General features: G+C 44.0%; 1 long non-coding RNA gene across 3 annotated transcripts in view; it reads left to right on the top strand.

Moving 5' to 3' along the window:
- LOC128112896 (uncharacterized) overlaps positions 1 to 16,825 on the top strand; it is a 183,433-nt gene that overhangs the window by 48,322 nt on the left and 118,286 nt on the right. For all 3 annotated transcript variants that reach the window (XR_008219219.1, XR_008219220.1, XR_008219221.1), the window contains exon 2: positions 5,940 to 6,015. This is a non-coding gene — a long non-coding RNA (uncharacterized LOC128112896). The remainder of the gene's footprint in view (positions 1 to 5,939; positions 6,016 to 16,825) is intronic.

The following is a 16,825-nucleotide window of genomic DNA, read 5'->3' as shown; positions in this document are numbered from 1 at the left end:
ATGCTCATTTCTGCTTGGTATGCTGAAAAAAAAATCCAACTCAAAATAAAGCAATAAGACAATCCTTATAGAGCACTTTTAACAAGGAAAAATTGGTTTAGACGACTCTTTTTTCCTTTCTGGTCGGCTGCTTTGAACTTGGGAGGGAGGTGGGAATTAGAAGGGAAAAGATTTAGTGCCGCTTAAGAGGCTCAGCACAGGTCCAATACTGGCAAGCCCTTTGTGTGGGGGAAGCTTTTTGTTTTTTTAATTTCCTGTGTCTTCTTTTGTTTTGTCTTCTTTCTTGAATATTTCGCCCTCCCAGGAAGTTTTCTGTGCCCTGAATCAGAGGATTGCCACCCCAGTTGTGCAGCAGCATTGCCTGGGGGGGAGATTGTCAGCCAATCCCAAAAAGTCAGCCCTGAAAACATACACATAAGTAACATTATACAGACTGAGCAGGTTGTATTTATGTATTTAGGAATATATATACACATACATATATATGTGTGTGTGTAAAGAGGTCATAGATGTGAAAGAGAGAAAGGAGGGATATATGGGAGGGAGGAAAGTGGGAAATGATACAATTATGTTATAATTTCAAAAATAAAAGAATTAATAAAATGAAAAAAAATACAGATATTTGGTCTTAGTTATTCCACAAGCTTGGTGCTGAGGTCTGAGATCCCAGCATCTCACCTAGTCTGAGGACTACTGCCCAGGTCATTAATGTCTCAGCCTTGGTTGCTTATCCTGCCTCCCATTTTTGAGGGGAGTTGATAGAGGGTCAATAGTTAACTTGTGATGTTGAATTAGACCACACAGTTAGAGGTCAGGATAATTTGAGGGTTCTGTGTTTAAGGTGACAATTTTACATGCCTAAGAGCCCTGATCTGTTTCTGCCAGCTCCCTGGTTAAGGCACAGGAATAAAGGATCTTCGTTCTCATTCTTGCCCCCAACAGAGTCACCTGACCGCATACTAGGATGGGGCTCCCTGGGGAAGGTCTGGGACCCATGGACTCAGCCTTGACCCAAACAACAGGTTGTGATCCAGGACACCCAATCCATTAGTCTAGGGCCAGAACTGATTTAGCTAGAGGACTAGATTTCACAGCCATTACTGGAGCATAAGCCTTGCCAATCTTCTCCTGCCATAGCCCAACCTTCAGGCCAGTTTAGCGGTTTTCCTCTGTTTTTAGGTTGCTAAGATTTTTAATTCTTATTTTTGTTGTAGGTCATGGAGCCCAGGCCCTTGCCTGATCTAGGCAAGTGCTCTACCACTGAAGTACATGCCAGTCCTAGATCATTTGCATTTTTAGATCACGATTGAATGTTGAAATGTATCAATCACATTCACTTTCTATTGAAACATGTGAATGATGTGTCTTCTAGTTTGTCAAAGTAGAGAATTAAACAGCTATTTTTTCCTCCTAGAAAGAAACCAAGTTTGTATTCCTGAAATCAGTCCAACTAGCATACAAAATAATATCCTTTCCACATAAAAGGAAAAAAGAGAGGAATAGATCCAGAGGCCCCAGGAGTACAGATAGATTAACCAAAACTAGAGGTGGGTCTTGAACACACTCTACCAACTCTTGAGTTTGGGTCTGTGCCCAAAAGCCTTCCCAAGACTCCAGGGCAAGGAAACTTCAGATGGAGACGTGGGAGGAGGGACGATGGAGATGACAGGAGAGTCATTCAGGAGACAGAAGTAGAGGGACTGGTATGCAGGGTGAGGGTGAGGCTGATGTCTCAGGGGGAGAGTTGGAGAGTGACGAGGAGCGGGCATTGGTTCAGACGTTGAGTTCATTTGCAGTCATGGTAAGTCCTTGTTGTAAGGTTCTGGCAAGGGGCTAGATGGTCCAGCCCACAGCTCAGCTGTTTTGAAAAGTCCAGGATCATTCTTAGAAAATCCTACTCCAGTTCCAAGGACCACTGCAGCTTGGATGTCATTAAAGCCATCACTCCCCTGCTTCAGAGTCCTCACTCCAGTTATGATCACTCCAGGTCCTTAGAGGAGTAACCACAGTGAACTCTGGGAAACTCTAGATGGCCCTGCCCACTGCAGTCACTCCTTACTATGGAATAGGCATACACCCCAATAATGAACTCCAGCCAAACACTCTGAGGAAGAGTTTGGGTCCTCTGCATTGTCTTATTTTCACCTCCCTCTGCCCCTCCTCATTGGGGCTCAGCATCAACACTTGGACATTTGAATACGTTTTCCTTTGTCTTGTGAGCAGCAAGCGATCGGCTTCTCTCATTTCTTTTGTTACCAGCTATCTTAAAAGAGACACACAACTCTCTGTTCCCACTTTCTCAACTTCTATCTCTTCTCTCTGCCGCTAACTTCTGTCCCAGCCACACCCTTAAAATGGCTGCAGATGAATATAGGGTTCCCTCTCTCCTTACCTCTCAGCAATTACCACCTTGAGACACCATCCACATCTGCCCAGTGACTAAGCAAAAACCTGTGATGGCTGCAAGCAAGGCTTACGATGGTTGCTTATTTAAGGCTTATGGATGGCGGAAGTGGGCACCATGTGTTCAAAAGGCTATTAAGTAATTGGTGGAATTATGACGGGAGAACAAGCAAGCCAGCCTCCCTCTCTAGCCATGTCAACAGGGCATAGATCCTCAGCAGATGTTAGAAAGTAGCTGAGCCATTTCAGAGAGGGACCAGGGACAAACCTCAGAAGGCTGAGATCCATGGCAGCCCCTGGAGCTCTAAGCCTCTGGGCTTGTAAGCCCGGCTAGCAGCCCTCTGGTACAAGAGCTCAGTCATCACCAAGAGCATCACAGCCTTGCCTGTGTGTGATTTCCATATAAATAGAACAGAAGGATCCTCAATCTGCCCCTTGTGACAAAAAATGAGTGACTAAGCTCCCCCCTTCTTTCCAGCCTAAGGATCTGGTTTGCTCTCTGCCTCGTTACTTAACTTGCTTCTGCTTCAGCTTTGGTACCTACAAAATGAAGGTGGTGGTGGTGGTGGTGGTGGTGGTGGTGGTGGTGGTGGTGGTGGTGGTGGTCCCAAAGGGCCATGGAGACTAGAGTGCCTGAATTGTAGGAAGCATGCCATTTCCCGATATGTCTCTCCACACATTGTTCCAGCTATGTGAGCTCTCTGTGCCCCTCCCCCACGGGCCCTGTCTTTTTGGGAGTAGGATGGGGTGTAGCAAGTCTGAAGCTACTCACCAGCCTGGTGAGCATCTGGAAGCGCTGTTGGGTGGAGGAAGACAATTTAGTCCTTTGGTTCCACCTCTAACTGGGCTTTTTGGTCATTTTCTTTCAGATTCTAATAACTGTGCTCAGTCTTGTTTTTCCTGCAAAAATCTATACTTGGTCCTTGCAGCGTATGGTGCAATGACAAAGCTCCCTGTGTCACCCAGTGAGGTGAGGTGGAGGGCTTCCTCATGGTCCTAAGATTTCAGTGTGGCACCCCGCCCCCTTGTCTGGCTTTAGAAGGGAATCTACAAGGCTTGCACAGCTTGTCCTTGTTTGCCCAGCAAGCATCTGTGTGATGTGTGTGTGTGACTGTCACATGTGTCCTCTTGTCTTAGCCTTTGTGGGGATGCAGGTAGCTAACAGGTACCTGAGAAGGGAGAGGATGTATGTAAAGTGAATAAATGCATCCAAAATAAGAACAAAGGCAGTTCCTGGCATAAGTACTCATCAATGTTCCCATTCAGGGATACATTCACAATGATTCTGACTCAAATTCCAGAAGGGTCCAGTAAAAGTTTCCCAGTACTCTTAGCTCCTCCTTAATGTCAGTCAGGAGCCATCCCTTATTCAACTTAGAGCATAGTGGGTACACAGGAAACTTGAAAAGAATGAATAAATTATTCAGAACCCTGTCATTATCAGGGAAAGTACGTGCTTCTGTGCGGTGCTCACGTACAAGAGAGTGCTGGGATGCAGCTGAATATGTAGACTGTGAGCCTGGGTGTGTGTGTGTGTTGAGGGGGGGAGTAGGGTTGGTGATTACAGACCTGAAGGTATTTTCTTTAAAAGCCTGTTTAGCCAGAGCCTGTTTGTGTGCTGGGGTGTGAAACTCTATGAATGTATTATCAGCAGGGCCTTAGATGGGTTCCCGCGATTTGCTTTGGGCAGACACAGACTCCTTCTTCCCAGATTCCCTAGGGGCAGAGAGACCACGGGACCACCTGCCACTCTAATGATCCACCCCTCCACCCACGACTGATGCCAGAGATGTTTTGCTTTTTAAAGGAATAGTATCAGCTTGCTCTAAAGGTGAACTGTGGAAAACACTAGCCCCTGGTCCCAGGTGCCTACTTGCACTGCTAGAATTGTAGTTGGTCCCAATTCAAATGTGTTGTGAGTATACAATAAAACTCACCAGATATTAAAGGTTTGGTGGAACGAAAGAAAACAAGGCACCCTGCTATTAATTTTATATTGATTGCATGCTGGCACGCTAATGTTTGGAATATACTAGAGTAAAACTATCTAAAATTACACATATGGATCATATTATATTTCTACTATGGAGTCTTATTCTAAAAGATACCTTAGCCTGGGATATAATCCCAGAAAGCATGTTAAATTTAGATCTTGAAGGATCTGTAAACTTGGATACACAAGACAATGGAATTTGGCACGAAGAAAAATGCAGACATGTGAACTCACACGATATATAGGGCAAGATAATAGACCAGTTGTTCACAAACCCACCCAGCTTCCCTGTATTTTATTTAATTATTTGAGGAGTCCGGTGACAACTTCACTGTTATCTCAGTACTCTGACAAAGAAAACACTATAATGATAACTAACTATAGCATGAATTGTTAGAAGGTCTTGTTAATAAAATCAAACCTGGGGCTAGTTATTGGGGTGAATGCTGGAAGATCAGAGAAGCAGAACAAGCCACAGCCACCTCACCTTGCCACTTCCTCAGCTGATCCTGTTTCCTCAGACTGGAAGCTTCTGAGTCCTCATCCAGAATGAATCTCAGCTGAACTGCTGCTTAAAAGTCTGAAAGCTTAACCAGCTCTAGTTCCTGGTCCTCACACTTTAAATACCTTTCTGCCTCCTGCCATCACTTCCTGGGATTAAAGGCATGAGTCACCATGCTTGGCTGTTTCCAATGTGGCCTTGAACTCACAGAGATCCAGGAAGATTTCTGCCTCTGGAATGCTAGGATTAAAGGCATGTGCTACCACTGCCTAACCTCTATGTTTAATATTGTGGCTCTTCTGTTCTCTGACCCCAGATAAGTTTATTAGAGTGCACAATATTTTTGGGAACACAACACCACCACAACTAACATTGGTTGACAACTTGCTATGTGCCAAGGGCTGTGCCAAATACTTCATATACAGTATGTAAATGTATATATGTAGGCACCTAACTATCCTCAGACGGTATGCAAGACAAATCACATGGAAGTCACTGGCAATGGAAGGTGAGGGACAGGGAATAGGCACAGGTGTTGCCTCAGTTTCTTGCTTGACAAGTAAGTAACTGCTGAGCCCACATCCTGGCTGGGGATGGCAGAAGAATGAATGTGCTGGGCATCGTCATAGCAGATACCTGCCAGAATGCCTCCTGTGTGACATGTGTTCATTAAACATTGGTTTATTACCTGATCCTTCTCCTTTTCCCTTGTTTCAGTCTTGGCCCCATTACTGCTTCCCAGAAACACTCCGTCATTTATTGCTATATGCTGGACAAGCAATGATCATTAGCATCAGATGGACTTTGGTGTGGAGCCAAATGCCACTCACTGCGTAACTTAGGAAGGGAGGTGGTAATACCCACTCCTAGGGTTGTAATGGGGTTTAATGCCGTGTGGGATGCAGGGACTCTCCAGGGGGAAAGTGAATAATGAATACCAGCCAGCGCCACTGCTTAATCTTTTCATGTGATTTCCTTCTTTCTTTTACTCTATTGTTTATTTATACTTTTAAAATTTATTTTATTTATTCTTCATTACAGTGTCTTATTCTAGAGCTCAGGTTGGCTTAGTTCTTGGAATCCTTTTACATCACCCCACGGAGTACTGGAATTACAGGTATGTGCACTACACCTGGCTGTGGTTTTCTAACCCCTTAAATCTCAATTTTAAAAATTAAGGGTGTCTAGAGGCTAAGAATTGAATCGGAGCAATTTCTCCTCTAAGAGCTACCCCTGACTCCCTCAGGTTAATTCACCCCTAACTACTCTGTAAATTCCTTAGAATCTAAAAAGAGGGAATCTAGAAAAAAAGCTTAGAGGCAGTCGAGAAAAAAAAGTGTAAGGGCACCATGTGGAGAGCAACAGAGAGGGGAATAGAAGAGTACACAGGATTTGAAGGAGGAAATGGGAAAAACTTAGGGAAAGGAGATAAATACAGAAGATGGAGGGTCGACTAGCATTAAGGATGTCTGAAAAAGTCATAAAAGCATAATATTATCTATCTATCTGAAATTGTGCATAATGCATATATATTTAAATGAATTCTTCCTATCTGGGCTGACAATGGTTCCCCCAAGAGCCATAGACTGTCTAATGAAAACCCCTACACTAGGCATGAGAACCTTCTTTTGAGCTGTTAGTTAGGGTCATCCAAGCTGTCCCCAAACATATATCCTATTGCTGTTATCCTTCGTTACTTCTCAGAGGTGGAAGTTTAGTCCCTATTGTTGAAGACACCACGCACTTCGGGTACAGGGCCCCGAAACCCCTTTCCTGGAACTGATGAATACTGATTTTCATGGTATCAGAAGGTGCCGTACAAGCCTCCAAAGAAGGGAGGCAAAGAACAATCCTCCCCAGGTGTGACACCAGTGAGCCACAACAAGAACCAGCATGTGCAGTGGTGGTATGCATGCCTTGTCTGTAACCAACAGCATTGGTCTTAGGGTCTTCTCAATAAGAGGGAAACCACGCCTGATCCCTGACACCTAGTCAACTAATTGGTAGTGAAATCATGGATCTTGGAGGAGACTCTACAAGCGCTCACTTCACAAAACCAGCATAATTACTAACAACATGCTAAATATTTGCGATGATATCAAGGGACATGCTAATACGGAAGAGGGAAAACTTGTGGTGCCTCAACCCTAGACAAGGAATTATGAGCAACTGGGGAAGCCTGAAAGTGGGAGAAACGCACTTCCCCAGAGAAGAGCCCTTCCCAGTTGGTCGTCTAATACCAAGTGGCCAGTCCTGAGTCATACACACACACACACACACACACACACACACACACGTGTGTGTGTGTGTGTGTGTGTGTGTATACATGTATATGTATATATGCATATACAAAATTTGAGTGAAAGATTCCATTTATGTATTTAAGAAAATGCATGAACTGTTGACCAACAGCTGAGGAGCCCCCATGGTACTGGACTAGGCCCTCTGGATAAGTGAGACAGTTGTTTAGCTTGAACTGTTTGGGGGTCCCCAGGCAGTGGGACTGGGACCTGTCTCTAGTGCATGAGCTGGCTTTTTGGAACCTAGGGCCTGTGCTGAGACACTTTGCACAGCCTTGGTGTAGGGAGGAGGGGCTTGGACCTGCCTCAACTGAATGTACCAGGCTCTGCTGACTTCCCATGGGAGACCTTGCCTTGGAGGAGATGGGAATGGGGGTGGGTTGGGGGGGAAGGCTGGGGTTGGGAGGAGGGAGGAGAGGGGAATCTGTGGTTGGTATGTAAAATGAATAGAAAATCTCTTAATAAAAATTTATTTAAGCCGGGCGGTGGTGGCGCACGCCTTTAATCCCAGCACTCGGGAGGCAGAGCCAGGTGGATCTCTGTGAGTTCGAGGCCAGCTTGGACTACCAAGTGAGTTCCAGGAAAGGCGCAAAGCTACACAGAGAAACCCTGTCTCGAAAAACCAAAAAAAAAAAAAAAATTTATTTAAAAAAATAAAAAGGAATAATCTATCTCTATGTGGCAACTAAGGAAAGAGGAGCTGAGTTTGAGAAAGATCAGGGGATGATGCATGGGAGGACCTGGAGGGAGGAAAGAGAAGGGGGAACGATGTAATTGTATTATAATTTCAAAAATCAAAGACATTACTATAAAGAATCAAATTTTAAAAAGATATGAAGAAGCAATACCACCTTTAGAAGTGAGATCCTCATTGCTTTTAGTAGCAACCGTCATTAACTGATTGTTTTACTTACTGTGGGGTCTATCTGCAACCTGTGCTGGCAAGAAGAAAAACCTTTCTCATTGTTTATAAATTGTTAGCAAAAACCTTTATTTTTTTCCAAATGAATCTTCTAGCCTCTATTATATTCATCTGTCCTATGTCATAAAAGTCAGGGGCTGCTTGAACTGATTCTTTACTCAGAATTTTTATGTGTTAGCTATAATTAAATATTTTCTTAGGTTAGAAAAAAAGATTTTTCTTAAGCAATTTCTATAAATATTTGGAGGTCATTTTTGTCTTTGAAATTTCTATATGTCACTGAAAGTCCCAAAGTACTTGGAGAGCTACTTTGCATATACATATAGCAAATAAAAGCCAAAGCTGTATGAGCAACATAGTTCTCCAATGTGAGCTTCCCTATTCCTCTATTGTTAGTCCAGCCATTACCAACAGCTCCAGGGAAACTCAGTGAGGGAGCTGGAGAGCAGCACGTCCTGGTGCAGCCCAGCCTGTTGATAGCAGGCATGGGTTTCTATCCCAGCTCAGACATATAGGGTGAGCTGGCTGCCAGCCACCTGCCACCTCTCTCCTCTCTGGGTATCAGTATCCATGTCTAAAAGGGAGCTGAGTCAAAAGTCTCAGCTCTTGAGACCTTTCCTGGAAAATCTGAGAGACACGGGCAGTGCTATATTTCTTGTGGCTGTGTCTTCCGTGTCTAACTTGTACCAAGACATCGACGAGCATTTACAGAATAAGTGGGCACTCCCAGCTGTTTGGGCTATGACTTCCTGTGTCATAGCTACCGCCGTTCCTAAACCATCTCTCTCTTGAGAGATGAGGATTAAGAGGAATAGCAGGTGGACAGAGTTGTCCTGGGGAAGCCAAGAGGTTCTGAACATTTTTTTTTTCATCTATTGCATTCCTAGACCTTGTATACACTTGGCCTGACCCTATTTATAACACAAGATAATAAGAAGATAGATCACTTAATTCAGGTTCCTTAGTATACGGGAAAACCAGTAATAGAATATGCATACTTAGTGTCTCTTCTTGCTTAATAAATTAAGACTACTTTTTTTAGATTCCAGGGAAGGGTCCTAGCCAATGCTTAGCTAGTCATACTGGTTAAGTGATTGTCATTGGCTGCAAATACTTTTCTGATATACTTCTACCAAGTATATGTCCTATCCAGGAAGGAAAGAGAAACTGAGGCAATCTGGCAGCCTTCATTAATAAAGTCCATTTCCTCAAGTCCTTTAAGAAAACCAATGTCTGCAGACCGTTCCTGTGGCCATTGGTAGTTAATGAGCACACGGAGTCTTCTGTCTTGCAGAAGAAATCATATACATTTGAGCATTTGGACCAGGGAGGTACTCAGGATATGTGGCACTTGGGAACCAGTAAATAGTAACCAATGACCTATGGTTGAAAGCGTGCCACATCTCAAGCCCAAGGTGAAGGATGCTATCTGAAATGAGCTCTCTCTTGTATAGTCAGGATGAAAAGAGGGTCACGAGTGGGGTACTGCAGTGAGTATTTCTAACAGACAGGTACAATGGGACTTTTGAGAGCAGGTGAAACGATGCCTTGGTCCAAAGAAGAGTCACAGTCATGGTCTGACTCTTCTATGGAGTCCTTCTGGCCTCGGAACTCTTATGTCCCTCATTTCCTGTTACGCAAAGCTGAGCAGTAAGATATACAGAACATCATAAACCATACAGATTAGAGTAGTATCATCTTAATGGGCTGACCTTTGCAAAAGCGTGTGTGTGTGTGTGTGTGTGTGTGTGTGTGTGTGTGTGTGTGTGTGTGGGTGTGGGTGTGGGTGTGTGCTTATGGATTAGGCTAGACTAGAAGGCCAGTGAGCCTTAGAGATCCATCCATTTCTGCCTCCCAAGGGCTGAAGTTACAAGCACACACTGCCATACCCAACATCTTTATATGGGTTCTGGGAATCACATAGATCTTCACATTTGAGACTGAGCTATCTCCTTCCATAATTAACTTTTAATGTGCCTGGTCTTTGTCCCATTTAATCTCGTTTTCTAAAGCCCTTTCTGGGGGTTACAAGAAGGATGACTTCTCTGTCCGGTTCTCCACAGCTTCTGGTATGAGAGGACAGAGGTGACCACCCCAGCTCTAGGGTGCCAGTTTCTCCTGGCTGTAAGTGCCCAGCATGTCTGGTGGACAGTGTAGTGTCATTTTACTGAAAGCAGCTCAAAGCATTGTTAGAGAGATCCCCCTCTGGGAAGGGAAGGGCTACTGCAGAAGTTTTCCAAGCCAGTTTCTTTGGTTCTGATGAAATCCAAATCCCAGTATTGAGCATTAAATGATTGCTTAAGGGGGTGAGTATCTAAGGCTGTGAGATTTTTCCATCATTTACAATTCTGTAACTAGATTTTCAGAAAATGCTTAGATCTGCTGGAGAAAGGCAAGGTAGATTCGTAGGCTGGCGCTCTCACTAGCAACCTATACAGGGGCACTGATCCAGACTGTAGCATATGCTTTCTCGTCATTAAGTGGGAAGGATAGTCCTAGCCATGCCATATTCCATCCTAGGGTGCTCCATGAATTTGTAGCTCTTGGTCCATCTAGTTGGCAGTGCTGTTTATTCTAGTATCAAACATCAAAAGAGTATTTGGTTTCGTTCTCACAGTACAGGAACTTATTTAAGCTTTTCAGATAGCCTGCGGAGCACATTGACATCCTTTTTTCAGATAAGGTACAGAGAGGTAATGTAGCTAGAGAGTTTTCTCTCCGGGTCCCGCCAAGCCCTGGCAGTCCAACAGCCCCCTTATAAAATAAACACACAGATGCTTATATTATTTAAACTGTTTGGCCTAATGGCTCAGGCTTCTTGCTAACTGTTCTTATATCTTAAATTAACCCATTTCTATTAGTCTATAAGTTGCCATGTGGCTCGTAGCTTACCGGTATCTTACATCTCGCCTGTCATGGCGGCAGCTGGCAGTGTCTCCTCTCCCCCAGCCTTCCTGTTCCCAGAATTCTCCTCTCTGCCAGTCCTGCCTATACTTCCTGCCTGGCTACTGGCCAATTAGTGTTTTATTTATCAATCAATCATCCACAGCAAGATAAAGTGATGGGCCCAAGACTATTTGCCACTGAGAGAAGGAGTTGAGGTAAGGTCAGGTAACTTTGTATCAGAATCTGGGCTCCTGATCACTGGGTCACTCTGTCTGTATGCATGTATGTGGTAGGGAGGCTGGGCTCTGAGGAGTTCTGCATTAAACAAACAGCTGTTCCCAAGCTATTGTGAGCAAAGGGCCCTCAGGAAGCAGGGGCCTGTGGTGACTAAAAGTAGAGCCTTGTCAGGCATAGCCAGGCTCATCTTTCTTCCCAGTTACAGCCAGGGTGTCCTTGGGCAGGTGCCCAAACTCTTTAAGCATCAGTTTTCTCAGGCATGAAATGGGGAAGGGGAAGATTAAAAAGACAAAGTACAGACATGTCTTTAAATAGTGGTTAGCATATTGATATATTGTACAAATATCAAAATTTGCTGTATATGGTAAATGAAGGTTGACATTGATATCTATTGGCATATCATGTGGATGTCAGTTTTCAAAGTAGTATATAGTAATATATAACGGTGAGATATACTACACACACACACACACACACACACACTGGAGATTTATACATGCACAGGACCAATTAAGTAACTACAGCACTTATTTCCCGAAACACACTTTAGGGAGTATTAGTGTAACTGCGTCAGAGATCTTTTATTTTCCTTTTCTTCTCATTTCATTTCTACTTTTGAGTTATAAAGTTGCTATTGACCCTGCTAAATAACATGTAAACTTCCTACAGGGAATGACTGCATACTCACAAGGTATTGCATCTGTGTATTGCTTAGGGACTGTGGTGTCATACTTACTTGGTTTATAAAAAGCAGAAGCCTGGAGGCTCTGGGAGACCTGCTAAGGGATACCCTCCCTGTGCTACCAGCAAAAACAATGTAGGACTAAAGGTTGGCTCATGATAGCATGAGCAAGGTCCTGGGTTCTATTCTCTGTTCTGAAAAACAGACACCCAAATCAAAAGATGAACCGCTGGCTAGAGAAACCTGTAAGAAAACACCCCATCAGGGCTCTTGCTTTGGGGTACTGTGGGACTTAGAATCAATATCCACAGGCAGTTCCCACGACCTAAGGGTAGGAAGCTCCCTGCATCTCTGGGCCTCTTTCTGGAATCGCATAAGGTAGCTGAGGGCTCCCCCAGAGCCTCTGTCACAACTGACTCCTCATGCTCTTTCCTTGATGGGTATCAGCCACATGAGCATTATGTAAGGTCTGAGTCACACACTCTTGGGATCACACACCCTTGGACCTTCTTGACCAAACTTACAACACAGATGGGTGTGGGGCCCTACAGGAGACACTGTGAATGATTGTCGGTGGGGGACCCCAGGCCCCAAAGCAGGCCCTGGGTAGAGCTTCCCAGGACTGTGCGGAGAGGAATTAGAAGCCTGGTTTGAGTCTTGTTCTCACACTTGGTTTTTGTGTTTCTTTCCTTCATCCCCATCTGAGTCTTGTTCATCTGTCTAGGTAGCTGACCATGCCAGCGTGACTGTTTCTCTGAAGCTTTGCAGCCTTCTCTGCACAGGCCTTTGTTTATTGGGGCTGGCCTTCCAGCAGCTTTCATAGCCACCTGAAGAGAATTGTTACAGGGAAGAGCTGACCTACTGGGTACCACTGGGTCCCTTATTTATCTAGGTGGGGGCCATATGCTTAACTTAGGCCAATGACATGTGTGGAAAGTGATGTGAGCTGCTGGTATGCCTGGACTACATAAGCATCCTTCTGAGATCCTTGGTCATCTTCCCTCTATTTACTGGCCTTACGTTGAGGCCTGAGGTGGCCTTGAAGACCATGTATTAACGATAGTAGAATCCTGCCAGTTGTGACCCTGAACAACCACATGGAGTTGCAGCCCAGCCTCTAGCCCCACTGCTGTGTCAGGAATACACTTAAGATGTAAAGGTGCTGGATTCTGAGTGTGTTGTAGTTAGTATCCCCCTTAACACACTCCTATTTCCTCAACACGCAGTATTTTCTGTCCTTGATTTCAGCTTATGTCTTACTCTTTTCTGAATGTCCCCTGGCTTCACTGCCCTCAAGGTGCACTGTCTCTGCATTTTTTTTTTTTAGCTCACATTGCTGCATCCACGCAGCTCCCACTTTGCTACCCGTGGGCTTGTGGTGCTAATTGAGGAGGCCAGAGTGTTCATTGTGCATCTCCCAAAATGCCCAACACAAAGCCCGGCAAACAGTCAGCACCCAGTCAATACCGAGTGATCGATTTGAGAGGCTGGAATGATCCATATCAAACTCCAAGCATCATCTGAGAGCTTTCTGATTAAACGAATGGGTCTTGCAACCTTTCACATACACTACCACTCGGCCTTTGCTGAGGGGGCGCCCCGGATCTGAGCCTCCTGGCTGGTGAGTCATACTTGTTGGCCAGCTGGTGTCTGGTTTACTGGGGTTCAAGGTACTCTGGGCCACTCTCAAATGGCTGAGGCATCAAGTGACATGGTGACTGAAGATGAAATGTCTTTGTTCTTTCTACACCGATGTTTTAAAAAATTCATGAAAATAAAAAGCCCCTCAAATGAAGTGCAGACTCTCCCTCTTTTATTACCTGGGAAAGATGGAACAGAAGAGTGGAATAGATGTGTCTTCCAATAACTCTGCTGGTATTTTTAAAGTATCATAAGTTGTGGAAACTTAGCCCATCACTAGGGATCTCTAGTGTCAGCAGCATGCTCAGAGCTGCTGGGTCCCATTCAGTGGTCCTACTGTAGTGGAGTGGGCAGCACAATGATCGAAATGATCTTAGAGATGGATAATTTAGCATGGTTTTTTTCTTTAATTTTTCATGATTTTTGAGGCACCAATACTTGGTTTAATGAAAAAATCTAGATAACGTCAATAAGCAACTGGAATTTATGTGACATATGTTTCTATGAATGAACCATAACTCACTGTGAATATTTTCATGTTTGTCTTGCCAGACTTTCCCTGACATCGACATATGAATTTCTATGATGTTTGCATCCCTTGCATTCCATTTCAGCAGCTAGTTTTTGCTTGACTTTCTACGTTAACATTATCACTTTTACCGACTCCACATTATTTCTTCTTATAGAAGTATCATTGCTCAGAAAACAATGCTTATTTGTTAATAGCTATTTTTCAGGTTTTTTGGATATTACATATTTTCTATATATTAACATTTGCACATGTGTGTGACTATTTCCAGAGGGCCTATTCGTAGAGTGGATTTGTTTGGTCATAGGCAATGTAAGATTTTAAAGGAGAGCAATGGCTTTGGTCAGAAAGGCCACAGCACTTACCCTCTAGCTTGGCATTCCGGTTGCTTTTAAGTTTATCCAGGTTAATTTGTATAAGTGGACATGAGCAAGACAAAGATAGGATGGGAGGAAGAATTTAAATAGTCAATTTCTAAAGTGGAATGGTTTGATCCAATCTGTTTTGGGTGAAGTTCTACTGCTCTTAAAAAAAAAAAAAAAAAAAGACCTTTGGAACTCACTCTGTAGACCAGGCTGCCCTCCAATCCAGAGGTCCCCCTGCCTCTGTCTCCCAAGTGCTTTGACTCTTTTGCTTGCTTTCGGGACCCTTTTCCTCCTACTGGGTTGCCTTGTTCAGCCTTGATATGAGGGTTTGTGCCTAGTCCTACTTCGACTTGCTATCTGTGTTCAGTTGATATCCCTGGGAGGCCTGCTCTTTTCTGAAGGGAAACAAGGAGAGTGGGTCTGGGGGAGAGGAGTGGTGGGGCGAGGCAGGGGCTGGGAGGAGTGGAGGGAGGGCAAACTGTGGTCAAGATGTATTCTATGAGAGTAGAATAAATAAATGTAAAATAAGACTTTCGGGTTTAGATCAAGTTTCCACTCTGTGAAATGTGGCCAAATATTTTAATTTGTATACTTGCACAGCTACAGAGGAGATAGGTTTGCTTTCAGCATCCTCCAAAGTGGCAAAAGCTGTATGTCCTGGAGAGCGGTGTTTGTCGGGATATAGAGTGGTGTGTGTGTGTGTGTGTGTGTGTGTGTGTGTGTGTGTGTGTGTGTGTGTGTGTGTGTGTGTGCATCTACATTCAGTGTGTAGCTCAAAATCCCCAAGAGCCATGTCTTGGTTGTTTGAACAGGAAAAAAGAAGAAATCTGTTTTTTGAGATGCTCAGGGGAGAGAAAGGCAAGGTAAAGAGTGAGCCATTTATCTTCCCAAGAAGCACCTTGGAGCAGTGAAGAGCTACATTAGCAAAGCTGTTTTTCCCCCTATGTGCTAATGTATTAAAATTCTTTTACTTAATGTGTCAAAAAAATCTCTTTTCATAGTAAAAAATAGAAACTGGTAATATCTTCTCCCCTCTGCTCCCTACCCTGCTCCATTTTCTTGTCTGCCTCCTGACTCCCACACTGCCAGCTTGCTCTCAGAGGATGATGAGGTCGGTCAGCACTGGTGGCAGGGACTCAGAGGCTGCTGCATGAGCTGTCCTGTGGACCAGACCTTTGTTCAACCAAAGGTCACATGTCCCGAATTACTTGACCCACGTGGAAGAACTAGGGTTGGCTTGCTCATGAATCCCTGAGCAGGGCTCCTTCTGGAAGGGGAGCACCAGCTGTCTGGTGGAGAGGTGGCTACTGGTTAACCCTTTCCTTCCCAGACCATTGAGGTCTGCAGGTCCCAGGAAAGAGGGGAGGGGGCATCTGTTATGTAGTAAGTGGGAACTGAATTGGATCAGGAGTCCTGGCTCTGCCTGTGATTAGTGGAATGACATTGTCCAAGTCACTTACCCTCTCTGAATAACATTATCCCATTGATCACAAGCAAATCCAGGGCTGTTGATTCAATCCTGGAGAGAAAGAGAGAGAGAGAGAGAGAACATGAAGTTGGGTGGGAAGGAGGTGAGGAGGATCTGGGAGAGGACTGGGGGAGGAGAAAGAATATGACTAGAATATATTATATGAACAGAATATATTATATGAAAAATTAGAAATATATAATTAAAAATAAACAAAATGGCTAAGAAATATCTTAGAATGGTTTCAGAATTCTTAGTAATTAGAGAAGTGCAAATTAAAACTACTTTGAGATTTTATCTTACCCCAATAAGAATGGGTAAGATCAAGAAAGCAACTGGCAACAAATACCAGTGAGGATGTTGGAAAGGGGACAGTCATTCACTGTTGGTGGCATTGCAAAGTGCAGCATCTACAGCCATCAATATGCAGAAAAACTAAATTTGAATCCACCATACAAGCCAGCTGTACCACTCCTTAGCATATAACCAGAGAACTCAATAGCCTACTCCACAGATACTTGCTCAACCATATTCACAATAGCTAGGATAGAGACAATCCAAATGTCCTTCAACTGATGAATGGATTATGAAAATGTGGTATATGTAGACAACTGTAAAGAAAAAAATTAAATAATTAAATTTGTAGGCAAATGGATGAAACTAGAAAAGATTATACTTAGTGAGCTAACCTAGACCAAGAAAAATAAATGCCACATGTTCTATTTCTCTTATTTATGGATCCTATCTCCAATTCTTTAGATTTGAATATATAACCTGCAAGAACCACAGAAGCCAGGAGAGTGGAAAAGAATCATGGAGAGAGGGGTCGATGGTGGACTGTAGAGGGGTAGATAGGGGACTATAGTGAAGGGGTGGAGAGGGGACTGTGAGGGGTAG

This window comes from Peromyscus californicus, unplaced genomic scaffold, assembly GCF_007827085.1.
Source record: "Peromyscus californicus insignis strain IS unplaced genomic scaffold, ASM782708v3 Scaffold_17__1_contigs__length_78620276, whole genome shotgun sequence".
Taxonomy (NCBI): domain Eukaryota; kingdom Metazoa; phylum Chordata; class Mammalia; order Rodentia; family Cricetidae; genus Peromyscus; species Peromyscus californicus.
Note: the sequence above shows the minus strand (reverse complement) of the source record. Positions and strands in the feature narration are given on the sequence as shown.